General features: G+C 65.7%; 1 protein-coding gene across 2 annotated transcripts in view; it reads right to left on the minus strand.

Moving 5' to 3' along the window:
* The window catches only part of MACROD1 (mono-ADP ribosylhydrolase 1), a 142,681-nt gene that overhangs the window by 73,500 nt on the left and 54,236 nt on the right, over nt 1-14,945 (minus strand). The gene's annotated exons all lie outside the window — the stretch shown is intronic.

The following is a 14,945-nucleotide window of genomic DNA, read 5'->3' on the forward strand; positions in this document are numbered from 1 at the left end:
CACTGGGACCCGTGAGCAGCAGCACAGGGAGAAGGGAGGGTCCCGGCCAGGCCCGCCCTCAGGGCACTTAGGTCCTGACACCATGTAACCAGGCAGACACAGAATAGATACGAGGGGGGAAACAGAGGCGGGGCCGGGGAAGACCACCCAAAGTTCCTGCCCAGGGCCCCGGGCTGTGAAGTAGAGACTCCCCCCAATCATGACTAACCTAAGTGACTGTGGGTGGGGTTTTGCTTTCCTGTCTGTGCCTTGGTTTCCCCATCTGTGAAAGGGGACAATAATCCCCAGACTCCATACAGAATACAAGAATTCCTTTGGGTGAGGGCGGCTCTGCTGCTGAATCCCTTTGTATTCGTTTGATTCCCCTCATTTCTCAGTGACTCAGTTTCCCCCTCAATAAAATGGGGATAACTGCTAACAAGAATGAGGTATTTTAGTCAGGAGAATGCTCTGTGAGCCTCAGACACCGCAGCCATTGTTACTTACCTAAGGTGTGGCCTGGGGGAAAGGGACAGGATCTAAAGGGACAGCAGGGCCTGGGGGACAGTCAGTGGGAGTTGCCTGAGTGCCTCAGGTCACCCAAAGGCGGAACAGGGCAAGGCAGTAAGCATTTATTATATGCTCGCTGTGTGCAAGTCCATTAAGGGGCAAGGCAGTAAGCATTTATTATATGCTCACTGTGTGCATATAACACACAGTTTTCTTTAACACCGAGTAGGACTCCGGCATTTCGGCAGGGGGCACAAGAGCCCACTGTGGGCCTGCGGGCGGGGCCCCGCACCCCCGAGACCTGCCTCCGCTGGGTCAGCCGCAGTCCCGGGCTTTGAGAAGAGAAAGCTGGAGAGGCCCCAGACAGGGAGGCCGGGTGGAGGCTGGGCTAGGACCCCGAGGGGGGTCTGTCCTTAGCGTGAGGGGTCCCTCAGAGTGGGCTGGAGACGGCGGGGCCTCCAGGACAGGGGATGGCCTTGGCTGCAGGTGGGCATGTGACTGTGGGCATGTGACTTGCACACGGGTGTGAGCTCACACTGTGTGCACATGTTGGGGGAGCCTGTGGGCACAGACATACCCGTGCTCGGCGCCACACACGCTTTGATCAGGGAGGAAAGCCGCCCCCACTTTATTTTGCTCCCTGAAATCTAGAAGCTCCATGAGTCCAAGCTCCCTCCCTGGGCTCCGGCTCCCCAGGGCTTGCAGCACCACTGAGTCCCGGCTCTGGCCCCGGTCCAGCCTCAGTCTCCCCCTCTGTAAAGGAAAGGCGCTGCGGCCCCCGAGACCCGTTCCCCCTGTTCTCAGGAAGGGCTCCCTGGAGCCCCTTCTGGCTCTGGAGCCGAGGGCCCCCGAAGGTCGATCCACTCCGACGGGCCCCCAGAGGGAAGGGGGCACCCCCGGAGCCGGCGGAGAGCCCCTTGCCGAGGCCTGGAGCCGAGCGGGAGCCGAGCCCGTCCTGTTCAATCTTGTGCTGAAGCCCAAACGAGGCTCAGGGTCTCCCCGGCGCTCCGGCCCCAAATCTAATTCCGGTCAGTTATTGCTCGGCGCGGCGGCTTCCGGCCAGTCCCGAAACAAAAGCCAGGAGAGCGGCGGGGGCGGGCGGGCGGCCGGGCACGAGGCAATTAATCTGGGCCAGCACAGGGACGGCTGCACAAGATCTTCCACCCAAATTAAATTCCGACCCGGCTCATAAATCTTCCCCAAAGGCTCTTCCTTGAGAGCTGGCGAGAGCCGGGCCCCGGTGCCAGGAACCTGCACGTGACCCGGGTCTCAGGGGCCTGGGACCTGGCGGCGGGGGGACTGGGGGGGCTGGGCCCGCGTTGGGGAGGCAGAGCACCACACTGGGGGGTCAGTAAGACCCTTGCTCTGACAGGACCCAGCAGAGGCCCCGGCCAAGTCCCTGCACCTCAGTTTCCCTAAGTGAGATGCCCGCCTCTCTGGGGTGCTGGGAGGCTCCAAATAAGGCAGTTTATTAATGACCAGGCCAAGGTCTGCACTTTGCCAGCCTGCGGAGAAGGGCCTGGGCTCCCGTTGAGGCGGCTCTTAAAGGGCGCGGGCCAAGGCGGGAAACCAAGGCCTGGCACGGTCCCGAGGGATGTGCCCAGAGCAGCCCGACCCCCTGCCAGGGGCACGGGCACCACAGCGTACGCCACGTTCAGCACCTGTAGCCCCCCACCTCTCCAAAGAAAGGAGAGCGGTCAATTGGCTCATCTCTTGTCCAAACCAGGACAGGTCGCCCTTGTTTATTATCATTATTGTTATTCGGCATCGCTGGGCTCTCCTCTCTCCGCCGTCACAAAGCACCTTCATGTTGACAGACGCCGCTGCCCCAGGGGTCACAGTCCCGGACCCCAAAGCGACCTCAGGGTGGTCCATGATCCTGCCTTCGGGAGCTTCCGCCCCAGCGGCCGAGGCTCTAGACTGTGTGTGTGTGGGGGGGAGCCATTAACAGACACACAGAAGAGGGGAGCAGAGGGGAGGGGCCCAGGGAAGTCCCAGCTCCAGACCCAGCAGTGCGGCCTTGCCCTGGCTGGGACCCCCCCCCCAGATTCTCTCTTCAGGTCAGACTCCACAGCAGTGGCGGGGGGGCGGGGGAGGGACAAGCAAAGCAGCCTCTGTGCTTGAGACTCTACGGACCCCCTTTGCTCTGGAGCCAGGCCGTAACCTCTCTGTCTCTGTCTCTTTCCCTCTCTCCCCTGTCTCTCCATGTGTCTCTCTTTTTTTCTCTCCCCTGTGTCTGTCTTTCTCTGTCTCTCTCTGTGTCTCTGTCTCTCTCTGTGTGTCTCTCTCTCTCTCTCTCTCTCTCTCTCTCTCTCTCTCTCTCTCCTCTCTCTCTCTCTGTCTCTCTCTCTGTCTCTCTCTCTCTCTCTCTCCTCTCTCTCTCTCTCTCTCTCTCTCTCTGTCTCTCTCTCTGTCTCTCTCTCTCTCTCTCTCTCTCTCTCTCTCTCTCTGTCTCTCTCTGTGTCTCTGTCTCTCTCTCTCTCTCTCTGTCCCTCTCCTCCCTCTCTTGCCCCCTCAGTACCCCTCCCCTTCCCGCCCGCCCAGCTATATTTTAAAACCGAAGCCCTCCTCCTCCCCTCCCCCGGCGGGCAGGGTCTCTGCAGACGCTAACGCGTCGGAGCCACCAAAACGTTTGTTTTCCCTCCCTGGCAGAAAGCAATTACGGTCCGCGGGAGCCGGCGCTGCGATATTTTACCGGGGAGACGCTCGGCCCACGAGGCATTAAAATGAATGATGAGGAGCCCGGGCGCCCGGATCTGTGGCTCCCGCAGACCCGCCCCTCTGCCCAAACCCGCCCCCCCCACGCCTCCCGTCCCGTCCCCCGAAGCTCCGGCCTCTGGACGGCGCCCCCCCCCCTGCACAAATCAGCGTCGCACTTCTCCCCCCTCCGAGCCTGCCCCGATACCTAGGAGCAGCAGGGCCCCTGGGGGGGGGGCCTCGTGGGGCGGTGGGAAAACCTGCAGTGGGAACCAGGGCCTGAGGCTCAACACGGGCCTGCTCCAAAGGGCCTCGCCCCAGAGACCGAACAAATACAGCGGCCCGAGGAAGGAGGGAGCCAGAGCACCTCGAGGGGGAGGGAGGTCCGGGGAGAGGTGGCCGCCGAGCTGAGCCCCGAGGGCCACTTGGGAGCCTCATGGACAGCAGCAACGTCCGCAGGGCAGCCATGAGGGGGGAGGGCGGCGGGAGGCGCTGAGAGCCTCAGGCAGAGCTGGGCCTTGGGTGTGATTTCAGGGGCTGCAGGGAGGACGAACTGGAGAGGGGCGGCTATGGGGGCGGCTACAGGGGCGGCTACGGGGGCGAGAGGCCTGGGGAACGCTCGTGGGGAGAAAAGGGGGTGACGCCCTCCATCCTCCCGAGTGCGCAGGCCGGCGATGGCCGAGGATCCAGGAAGAACCGGGCCTCCCAGAGCACCTTTCCATCACCATGGAAACAGGCCTGTGGGAGAAGCGCCATGCTGCAAACAAAGCGCAGCCGGGGGCCAGAGGCTCTGGGCCTGCTCCCTACCCTGCCATGGGCACCCACTGCGGCCCCCTCCCCACTTCTGCAGGAGGGAAAGCTAGCGGGCCCGGCCAAGCGCCTGCGGCCAGTAAGGAGCAGAAACCGGTCCGGCCTCGGGCCCGGCCCCCGTGCTGCCTCCGCTCCGAAGCGGCAAGAACAGGCCCCAGGGGGCAACGGGTGCTCCCCCCTGCGCCCGCGTCGCCCGCTCTGCGCCAACAAGTCCGGGGGTCGGACCGAGGGCCGCACTGACCCGCGCCACGTGAGCCCCAGATAGGCCCCAGCCCCCACGCTTCACAGGGCAGCAGCGCCCGCACACAGTAGGAGCCTGGGGGACGGACCCGGTCCCAGGAGGCAAAGTCACTGCTCGGGGAGAGAACTCCCGGGTCAGGACCACGGACAGGGCCCAAGGGAGAGGAGAAAGCGAGGATCTAGGCCCTTGTCTCTTGTGTCTGCACCCACTGCCTGCACATCCAGACTGAAGAGACAGTCACTGCTCGGGGAGAGAACTCCCAGGGTCAGGACCACGGACAGGACATGAGAGAGAAGACAGAGATGAGCTGGGCCCTTGTCTCTTGTGTCCCCAGTGCCTAGCACAGGGCCAGCACACAGTAGGAGCTTGTGGGACCGAAGCATCGGCTACCTGTCAGCAGGGGCTGTGGCAGCTCAGGGCGTTGTTCGGATTTCCTGCTGTAACTGAGGGAGGCACCTCCTGCCTGCTGGGGGGGGGGGGTGAGAGACACCAATGGCTTACGGGGGGCGCAGACCTTCCCCGGCTCTCCCTGTAGTGGGGCTGGGGAAGGGAAGGCCCAACAAACGGGGCCGAGGGGCTGGAGAACAAGCTCAGCTTCCGGAGAGAAGAGGGATCGGCGGCCAGCCTGCCCCCCCCAGCCCCTGGGGACCCGGCTTCTCCTGCCTCTCTCCCCAGCGCTCCCCCACTCCCATCTCTCCCCGGCCTCCCTCCCTCTCTGTCTCGGCTGCCTCGCCTGGGAGGCCCCGGGGGGGCCGTTTATCCAAAAGCTCTCCCCGTGGGGAGAATAAAGTTGGGCTGCCCCGGGGACCGAAGCCTCACTCCGCCTGCTGCCGCCCATCATCCGCCCGGGGAGGGAGGCCGGCGGTCCCCGGGGGCGGTAACCAGGAGATGAACACAGCCTGTGCGTCACCCCGCTCGGGCCTGCAGGCGGGGGGCCTGGGGACCGGGAGGGGAGGCGGGGGAGGCGGCAGGGGGAGATGGCAGCAGGGGGGTGGTAGAGACTGGCAGCCTTTCTCAGCGCCCGCCAGCTGGGGGCTCAGTTTGCGCAGGGGCAGGGATGAGGTGACGCTTCGGAGCACGCTCCTCCCCAGACGCCTCCTGAGACACATTTGGGGACATGTCCCCAGAACAAAGCAGGTGTTGGGGAAGGGGACGCGCCGGTATCTGTGGCCAGAAGTCCTGGGCCGGAGAGAAGGGGGAGCTGGGAGTGTCCCCTTGCCCCTCCCCACGCTCTCCCTGCACATCACAGATTTCTATTTTAGTGGAAACCCCGCCCCCTCTCTCTATTATCCTTTTCCTCCTGAAGTTATCCTATAGAGACCAATTAAGCCACAAACATTTATTAAGCGCCCAGAAAAGATCACAGATTTAGAAGCAAGAGGGATCTCTGCAGACATTCGGCTCCTGCCCAACCTCGGCAAGGGACTGAGAGCTTTTGCCGGCGTGTTCGCTGCGTCCCCACACTTAACATGCCGTTCCCGGTTCATCTTGTGCCCCCCCCCCCGCTCCCCCCAAGGGAAAGGAGGAGAGAGTTCTCTCAGGGCGTGCGACGGGCCTGGAGTCCCAGGGGCACGGACACATCGGCCGGAAGCCCAGTCTCCCACCACTAAAATAACAATCACCTGCTCGGACCTGGACAATCCAAAGGAAAGACAAGGGTCCCCCTCCCTGCCGGAGGCAAGCTCTGGCTGCTCACTAGTGGAGGGGCCCGGACGGGGCCAGCAGAACTCGAAGGTCCAGCCCGGAAAGTCCCTTCCCCTGGAAGCTAGAGTCCTTCTTGGCTCAGGAATCTTTCCTTCATCAGACTCCTCCCTGCCCATTGTACAGATGGGGAAACTGACACCATTCAACAGCATGTATGAAGCGCCCTCTGGGTTCTAAGCGCTGCCCGAGGTCCCGGGGGCAAAAGGACAAGAAAGGAATGATCTGGAGACAGAAACACAGGAAATAAACACAAGGCAATTTCGAAGGCGAGCACGCCGAGGGCTTCCCAAGGCCCGGCCCACCTGCCTCGGCTACAGGACGGCAGAGCCGAGGGCCCGGGGCGACCGTGAGCAGAGCCGCAGACACGCTGGACGTCACCGCCATCATGGGCGAGCCCCGCGGGGCAAATGGCGGGATCACGGTGGCCATGAGGAGGCCGGGCCTGCTGCCAAAGGACAACCGGGCGCGAGAAGGTGCCATCAAGGAGATGGAAGCCCGGGCGAGGGGGCCGGCGGGCACGTAGCGGGATGGAAGGGGAGACGAAGACATGGCGAGGACACTGGTGAGGGTCAGGGAGGCCGGGTGCCATCTGCTGCTGGAGGGAGCCCCAAGGACCCGGAGGGTGAGGGTCGCTGCTCGGGGAAAGCCCCCTAAGAAGGAGTCTGAGCCAGATCTAAGCTCCTGGGGGGAGCCCCAGCGGCCCTCACCCCAGCTTCCTCTCCCCCAGGCCGATGGGCCGGGGGAGTGAGGAGGACCAGGGAGGGAGCGAGGAGGGCCGGGGAGGGAGCGAGGAGGGCCGGGGAGGCCAGGGAGGGAGCGAGGAGGGCCGGGGAGGCCGGGAGTGTTCCCTGGCAGAAGTGGATCTGGGAGGGGGCCCGCAGGCGGCCCTGGTCTCGGAGCGTTTCCTGCGGCGAGCGTGTGGCAGCAGGAGCGATCACGAGGCCCAGGGCTCCATTTCCCCGACTGATCTGCAGCTGCCCCGGCCGATCGATGGTAATTTATGATGCGGGAAGGCGGAGAGGGGGCGGGGGAGGGAAAGAAGATGGGCCCTTAGCGGCCGCCTGGGCGGGAGGGGCCGTGGTCAGCGGGCATGGGACCGGGCCAGGGTCACCCACAGAAGGAGAAGCCCCGGGGCTCGTCCCGCACCGGCCGCGAGATGTAGCGGAATCACCAACCGGGGACCGGCCCGGGACCACACGGGGCACTCGAGGATGCAGACCCCGGCCCGAGCCTAGACAGCGGCCATTCTGCTCTGGGCAGGCCCGGAGCTCGGAACTCCATCCGCAGGCCAGAGTGCCCGGGGAGCCCCCAACTGTGCCCAGGAAATGAAGGGGCTCTGGAGGCCCTCGGGGGGCAGGGAGCAGCCCGGCCCCTTGCCCAGAGCCCAGACCAGGATGGAGGCCCTCAGCTCCTCTCCAGGTGCTGCCTTCGGACCAACCCCTACAGGAAGGGGGATCTGACCGGAGGCTGCACCCCAAACCCAAGCCAGCCAGGGCAAAGCGGGCACGATGCAGGGCACGCCACAAGCAAGAGGCAGACCGACGCCCTGCCCAGGCCCCCGGTTACCCGCAGAGACCCCCCATCTAACTCGCTCTGCGCCAGGCAGGAGGGAGCAGTTCTGTTCTGGCTACGGCCCCCGGGGCCACGGGGGGGGGGCTGCCCGCTGGAGGACCACCCTCGGGGTGCCCGGGAATGGCTCCGGCCGCCAGCCTCCCGCAGAGGCTCCCAGCAGCCCCTCTGCCCGCCCTCCCCCTCCCGCGCCTTTTCATTCCGAAGGCTTAAACACGGCCGGTTTCATCTTGGAAGAATTAGCATTCTGGGCAAGGCTGAGCAAAGGCGCGGCGCTGGGGCGGGAGTCAAACCACTGGGCGCCACAAAGGAGGAGGAGGAAAGGGGCAGAGAGGGGGCTGCTCCGGGGAGGGGGGGGCCCGGGCCTGGGGGAGGAGGCGGCGGGCTGGGGGAGCGGACGGGCCGGGCAGAGCCGGCTGTGCCCAGAAGGGGCAGGAGAAGGGGCAAGAGCGGGCACACTGATGCCAGGACACGGTTATTCAGCACTGGCACTGCCAGGCACTCTGGGCAGCAGGGTGACGGCCCGGGTGCCAGGAGAGGGTAAACACAAAGGAACAGGACTTCCCGGAACTGCGGAGCCCGAAGCGCCCGCCAACATTTGGGGAGGGCAGGAAGATGGAGTCTGCCTGGCAAAGGGACCGAGGGAGGGCCTTCCGGGCATGGGCCGGGCAGCGCCAGGGCAAAGGCCCGGAGATGGGGGGCAGGGAAGGGCTGCTAGTTCGACCCTGAGGGAGGGCGGGCACATGGAGCAGGAAAGAAGCTGGTGTCGGAGGGCAGGGGTTCAAACCCCAAAGGGACCCACTAAGGGTCAGCTCTGGGACCAGGAAAGGTCCCAGCCTGGCAGCGCCGAGGAGGGCAGACTGGGATGGGGAGAGATCGGGGGTGGGGAGGCCCACGCTGCGGGGGAGGGGAAGGTGGTCTGACCAAAATGGCCGATGGGTGAGGGAGGGGCAGAGAGGCAAAGAGCCAAGATCCGGCGGGGCTGGAGGGGGGAGGGGAGGAAACCCGAGGGGGCGGGGCCTTCGTCAGAAGCGGGGCATTCGTGGTGGGGAAGAGGAGGAGGTGATGGGTTTGAGATGTCTATGGGACATACAAGTAAGGGGGGGAGAGAGACAGAGACACAGAGAGACACAAAGAGAGAGAGATAGAGAGACACAGAGATACAGAGAGAGAGAGACAGACACAGAGAGACACAAAGAGAGAGAGACAGAGAGACACAGAGATACAGAGACAGAGACAGAGAGAGAGAGAGAGAGACAGAGAGAGAGAGAGAAGGATAAATGGGTGGTTTTTGCTGTTATTTGCCCTCCTTTCTCCAAGAGGAGCCCGGCACCAGGGAGGGGACGCTGCCCTGCAGGTGAATTGGATTTGAGGGAGGGGGCTGGCGACGTCACCGCCTCACTTTCCCCTGCAGAGCCCCCGGGCCCAGCGCCCGGACACAGGCCGGAGACGGCCGGACGCGGGGGGAGGCCTGGGCTTCCTGGGCTAAGGTCTGACAGCCTCGGTCTGACTGAAGCAAACCCGCTCTGCGATTACGGCCGGGGAGCAGCCAAGGCAGAGACGGGCCTTTTCCCCAGTCCCCGCTGGGCCAGTCGGGCCAAACACTGAGCAGGTGGAGAGAGGAGGGTAAATGCAGGCCCGGAGAGATGGAGGGACAGACGGACAAGCAGGCAGATGCAGGAGGGACAGACGGACAAGCAGGCAGATGCAGGAGGGACAGACGGACAAGCAGGCAGATGCAGGAGGGACAGACGGACAAGCAGGCAGATGCAGGATCGCACTTGATCCCCCGGGAGCCCTTCAGGGCGCGGCCCCCCCCTGGCAGCCGGAGCGAGAGGCCCAAGTGCAGGCTTGGGGGGAGCCCCCAGCGGGGGCCCGAGGCCTCGGCCTGGGACAGAGACCCCCAAAGGCGGAGGGCAGCCGGGTGACGGTGGGGGCGCCCAGCTCTCAGGGTCCCTGCCCCAGGCCGGGGGGCCAGAAGCCCGCCCGAGTCCCACTCGCAGCAGTGAAGCTCGGGGAGGCCGGGAGGTGCCACAGGTGGCGTGGGCGGGTGTGGCCACGTGAGTCCCCGGCGCCCTCCAGGGCCGGGCAGCTCGGGGAGCGTCAGGGTCTCACTGTCCTCAGCCAGAAAGCCCAGCGACAGATAGGGGAAGGGGGAGGAGCGGGCGCCCTGCCCCCGTGCCCCCGAGGTCGCCGCCCTCTCCCGGTGGGAGCCGCTCAGACAGGTCCCGGTTCCGCGCAGCTTTATCAAACCCCTGTGTGCTCCGCCCGATGGCGAGGCCAGACAATGATGTCAGAGGTGACCGTGGAGGGGTCCCATGTGCCAGGCCGGTGGCGCTGCCCACCCCATGCCCACCTGTGCCCACCATGCCCGCCTGTGCCCGGCGATCCCCTCACGCTCCCGTGACCAGCGCTCGAGTTTCCCCGGTCACCCCCTTTGTCTTCCATCTGTCATTCTCCTTGTCTGTGGCAGGCGCACCCGCCGCGGGCCCCGGGGGGATTCGCAGTTTCCATTCTCAGAGGCGTCAGTGTCCGTGACGGGCACCTCGGGAAGGAGACGGGTCCGGATCAGAGCTCCGTCCAGCCCCGGCGGCGGGGCCCTGGGCCGGGGGGCGACGATGATCCCGACACAAGGGGGCGTCCGAGGCGCTCTCGCCGGCTGAGGGGACGCGGGGGGCTCTGGGTGGGCCGGGGTCCTCACGCCCAACGGGGCCGAGGTGCAGGGTGGGTGGCCTGGGTCCCCAAGCCGCGGGCAAGCCCCGGAGGCCTCCTGGCTGCTCAGAGCCCGGGCGGGGCTCAGCTGGCTATCGGGGGCCTGGGGGCCGAGAGGGCCGCCCATGGGGCTGTTCAGCAGCGTCTCTGAGCCGGGAAACCCCTAAAGTAGCCCCCGTCGGGGGTCTTGGGGCTTAAGCCGAGTCGGCCTGGGAGGCGGGGGTCCGGACGGGAAGGGCCGCCTGGCACGGGGGCACCTGCTCCCAATCACGCTCTTCCTCGGGCATAAGCAGGAAGGGGGAGCCCCGGGGGCACAGAGACGGATCCTGGCGCTGGCAGGAGCTTCGGAGCCCTGCTTGTTACCGCGTCTCCTGGGAGATGGGACAAAAGGGGGGACGCCAACGGCCTCGGAGAGCGCCGGGCATCGGGAGGCGGGCAGGGGCACCAGGACACGGGGGGGCTCGCCCAGGTCCCCGATGCCATCCGTGCAGAGGCTCGACAGCACCTACTGTGTGCTAAGTACAAGGACTATCTCCTCTGAGGCTTGTGGCAAAGCACGGAAGGTTTTCTCTTTGTCCCCATTTTACTGATGAGGAAACTGAGTCAGATGAAGCCCGACAGTGTCTTGGGCCAGACTGGCGCTCAGGCCCCACAGGCCCAGGACTCCCATTCCGTGTCTCCTCAGTGCGTGGCATACAGTAGGTGCCAAATACTCGCTGCATTATCAGCTAAGTGTGAAGGCCGGCCCTGGCTCTGCGTGCGCCCAGGACGAAGATCGGACCCCAGGCCCGAGGGGAAGGGGGCGGTGCATGTTTGCTCCCCGGCCACCCGGGCTGGGTGCTGCACAGGGACAGAAGCAGCTATGGGGCCTGTGAGCACACATTGAGCACCTACTGTGTACACAGTCTTGTACAAAAGGCTTTCGGTCACTGGTGGAGAACCACAAGGGCCTTAGAAACCATTCAGATGAGGACGGGAGGGATAAGGGCCTGGCTCCAGCCCTCTCTGGGGCCCACCAGCACATCTCTGTCCCGGGGGCCCGAGCACAAGGGCCCTTTGGTGCTCCAAGGCAGCGTGACCTGGGTGCCAGCCTCAGCCCCTCCCCCCGCCAGGGACGGGGGCGCTCTGAGTCTGAGCACTCCCGGCGTGGAGCTGAGCTGCCAGCCTTCCCTCCGCCCCTGCTGCACACCCCGGGAGGTGAGAAGGGGAGGGGGAAGGGCAGTGTGAACCCCTCCCCTCCCAGCCTGCACCGGGGCTAATTAACATCTCTGGAGCGGGCACCGAGTGCAGGGAGCGGGCACAAGGAGTGGGCACTGAGCATGAGGAATGGGCACAGGGAGTGGGCACCGAGTGCAGGGAGCAGGCACCAAGCACAGGGAGCGGGTGCAGGGAGTGGGCACTGAGCATGAGGAGTGGGCGCAGGGAGCGGGCACCAAGCACAGGGAGCGGGTGCAGGGAGTGGGCACAGAGCATGAGGAGTGGGCACAGGGAGCGGGCACAAGCACAGGGAGCGGGTGCAGGGAGTGGGCACCAAGCGCAGGGAGCGGGCGCAGGGAGCAGATACCCACCCCGCTGGCTCAGGGCAGCCGGGGCTGAAGGCTGTGCCCACTGCAACATCTATAAAAGGCCTGACCCCTGGGGGGGTCCTATTCCAGTGAAAGGCAGCATGGGGCAGCGGAGCTGGGAGTCAGGAAGGACCGAGTTCTCACTTTATGTCCTTCCCAGCAGCGTGTCCCCAAACTTCCCAGCCTCAGTTTCCCCACCTGTAAAATGGGGCTAATAGGAGTGCCCAGCTCCCAGGTGGTTCCCTCCCAGGGAAGTAAAACTTACAAGGTGCCCGGCCCGGGCCTGGCCCTCGGCACTCCCGGCCCTCGTCACCATCCGTGGGATGAAGGAATCCGTCCGAGCCCCTCCCAGCCATAACTGCGTGCCCCTGTAACCCAGCCCTCCGTGGGTCCCTCCCCGTCACATCCCCTGGCACCCAGTCGGGTGTACGGCATTACAGACCACGGCCCCTGCCCCCACCTCTGCCAAGAGCGAGAAAGTGTGTTTCACGGAAGGAGAGAATGGGCATTTATTAGACGCCATCTGTTTGCCAGGCCCTATGCCCATCACAGTGCCTTGCCAGGGTCCCAGGCGAGAAAGAGTCTAAACAGGCCAACTTGAACTCGGGGCTGACTGATTAGTAATCAGGGCATTCTAGGCACAGCTCTCCCTTGCTGCCAAAGGGAAGGGAACGGGCTGGGCCTGAGTTCGAATCTCCTCTGGTGCCTGAATTTCCTCATCTGTAAAATGGGGGACACGGACGTGGCCTTTGAGGTCCCACCTGCCCGCAGACTAGGATGGGCTCGAGGATCACCCCGAGGTCACTTCGTCCCTGGGTCCCACCCTCCTTCACCCCACGTCTCCCTGAACCCTCGTGTCTGTCTCCTCACGGCGCCGGGGGCTGGGAGCTCAGGCTGGTTCCGCAGTCAAGAGGACACGAGTTCAAGTCCAGCCTCACACACCTGTCGCTCACTAGCGTGTGACCCCGACTGCCCCACCCCCCAAATCAAACCCAAGGCTGGTCCTGCTCAGGGAGCTCCCCTCCTCCGCCCTCTGCACCGGCCTCCCTGCCCCGACCGGGGGCGCTTCCAACCGGACCCTCGGGGGGCACGGGAGAAAGGGCTCAGAGACCCCCCCAGGCCCGCCTGCCTTCGGAGGCTCCGCGGAGGCCGAGGTCAGGAGAGACTTTCTGTCTTTGGGAGTCCCAGGAGCAGAGGAGGCTGAGGGTCCCAGCAGGGGCGGGTGCTCCGGGGGGAGGAGGGAAGAGAGGCTGGGAGGCCTGCGTTTGTATCCTGCCCCTGGTGTTTGGCCGTGGGGGAGCCAGAGCCAGGCCGGACCACCCAGCCCCGGGCCGGACCGCCCTTCTCCAGCCAGGGCCTCACTCCCCGAAATCCCCGCCAGTCGGCGCCACTGAGACCCTAAGATCTTCCTTCACGGCCGGGACATTTGCCCCACACGGAGCCGGGCCGCCCCTTCCTCCCGCTGTCACGGCCCGAGGGTCCGAGGGCCCTGGCGAGCTCCCTGAGGGGAGCCGGGCCCGGAAGCTTCTCCCCGGCGGCGCGAGCGCCCTCTTCTCCCTGCCGAGCCCGGGCCGAAGCTTGAAACCCGGAGGCCGAGCCTCCCCCGGCCTCCCCCGCGCCCGCCGCCCCCACGGGAAGCAGCCGCCATCTGCGCGGCCCTGACGGCTGACACGCATGATCTCATTACCTCGTGTCACCGAAAGCCTATTATTATCCCTTTTCCGGGGACTAAGCTCGGGAGATGAAAGGATTACTCAGCCGAGCGTCCAGGACGGAGGCCCGGGCGCTACCCACTGCCCCGCCCGGCTCTCCTGGGGGGATGGGCCCGAGGACCCCGCTCCTGCCGGCTCTGCCCTTCCACGCCCCGGCCCTCGGGGGCCCGACAGAGGGACCCAGACCGAGCCCGGCAGGGGGGGGCCCAGGCACTGACCCCCGCGGCAGGAGGGGGGGGTCGTACCAGGGAACACTCACCATCTGGGGCCCGACCCCGGCTCCAGGATCCGTCACGGGAAGGGAGAGGGGACCCGGGTGGAGCACGAGCCGGCTGTTTTAGGTCTGGGGGGCGGGGAGGTTGTGGGGGGGCCGGAGAAGGACGGAGCCTGAGGGGAGCAGAGCAGGCGCTGCAAGGCCAGGCTGTGGCCGTGGGGCAGCGCGCCCACTTGGGCCTTCGGGACCTTAACCTGGCGGGCTCCGACTCCGCCCCCCGGTGTCTGCGTACTTAGGGGGCCGGACTTTCTCCGAGCTCCCCCCGGGGCTGATCCCCAGGAGAACCTGCCCCCCCCCCTTGGAGAACTGTCCTGGGCCGCGCTGCCCTGGGCTAGGGAGGCCTGAGTTCAAACGCTCCCTCTTGCTCGCTGGGGGGCGCCCCAGAGCAATCAGACTCCCAGCCTCAGTTTCCTTGTCTAGGAAATGGGAATGACGGTAGCCCCTTAATGCACAGGGCTGTCCTAGGGAATCTCAGAGGGCTTTAAAACAGCCGGGAGGAGTAGGAGGAGGGGGAGGGGGAGGGGGAGAGGAAAAGGAGAGGAAGAGAAGGTTAATGATGATGATGAGGAGGAGGAAGGAGGCGGCTGTCCTATCCCTCTCCTGCGCTGGTTGGGGGGGAGCTAGAGCCGGGTCCGAGTGAGCGCACAGAGTGTGGGGTGAGTTCAGATCCAGTCCGAGCCCCTGGTGTGTCAGGGCCTGGGGGGCACAAGGAGGGGGAGAAGCTCCCCTAAGTCCAAAGAGGGCGGGAGGGGTGCCCGGACTCCCCTCCTTGGGGTGGGAGCCGGGTCTCCGAGCCCCGCGGCTTCTCCACAAAGTGGGGGTCTCAGTCAACGGGCTCCGCATCTCCCAGGCCGGCCCTGGTGTGGGGAGGCCTCGGGGGATTCTCGGGGTGTACAAGCCGTGGGGCGCTCCCTCCAGACCCTGCGGCCGGCCCCTCTGCCCCTTCCCTCGCTCCCGTGGGCCCCTGCGCAGGCACCGGCCCAGCCGCGAAGGGCTATTCCTCCTCCCGGACGGAACCCGCCCCCTCCGGGACAGAGCCTCCCCCCTCCCCCCCCAGCCTCCCCCCTCTCCTCCCGGACGGAGCCTCCCCCCCCAGACGGAGCCCCCCCCCTCCGGGACAGAGCCTCCCCCCCATCCCGGACGGAGCCTCCCCCCTTCGCTTCTTTGCCGAG

The sequence above is a fragment of the Antechinus flavipes genome, chromosome 6, assembly GCF_016432865.1.
Source record: "Antechinus flavipes isolate AdamAnt ecotype Samford, QLD, Australia chromosome 6, AdamAnt_v2, whole genome shotgun sequence".
Taxonomy (NCBI): domain Eukaryota; kingdom Metazoa; phylum Chordata; class Mammalia; order Dasyuromorphia; family Dasyuridae; genus Antechinus; species Antechinus flavipes.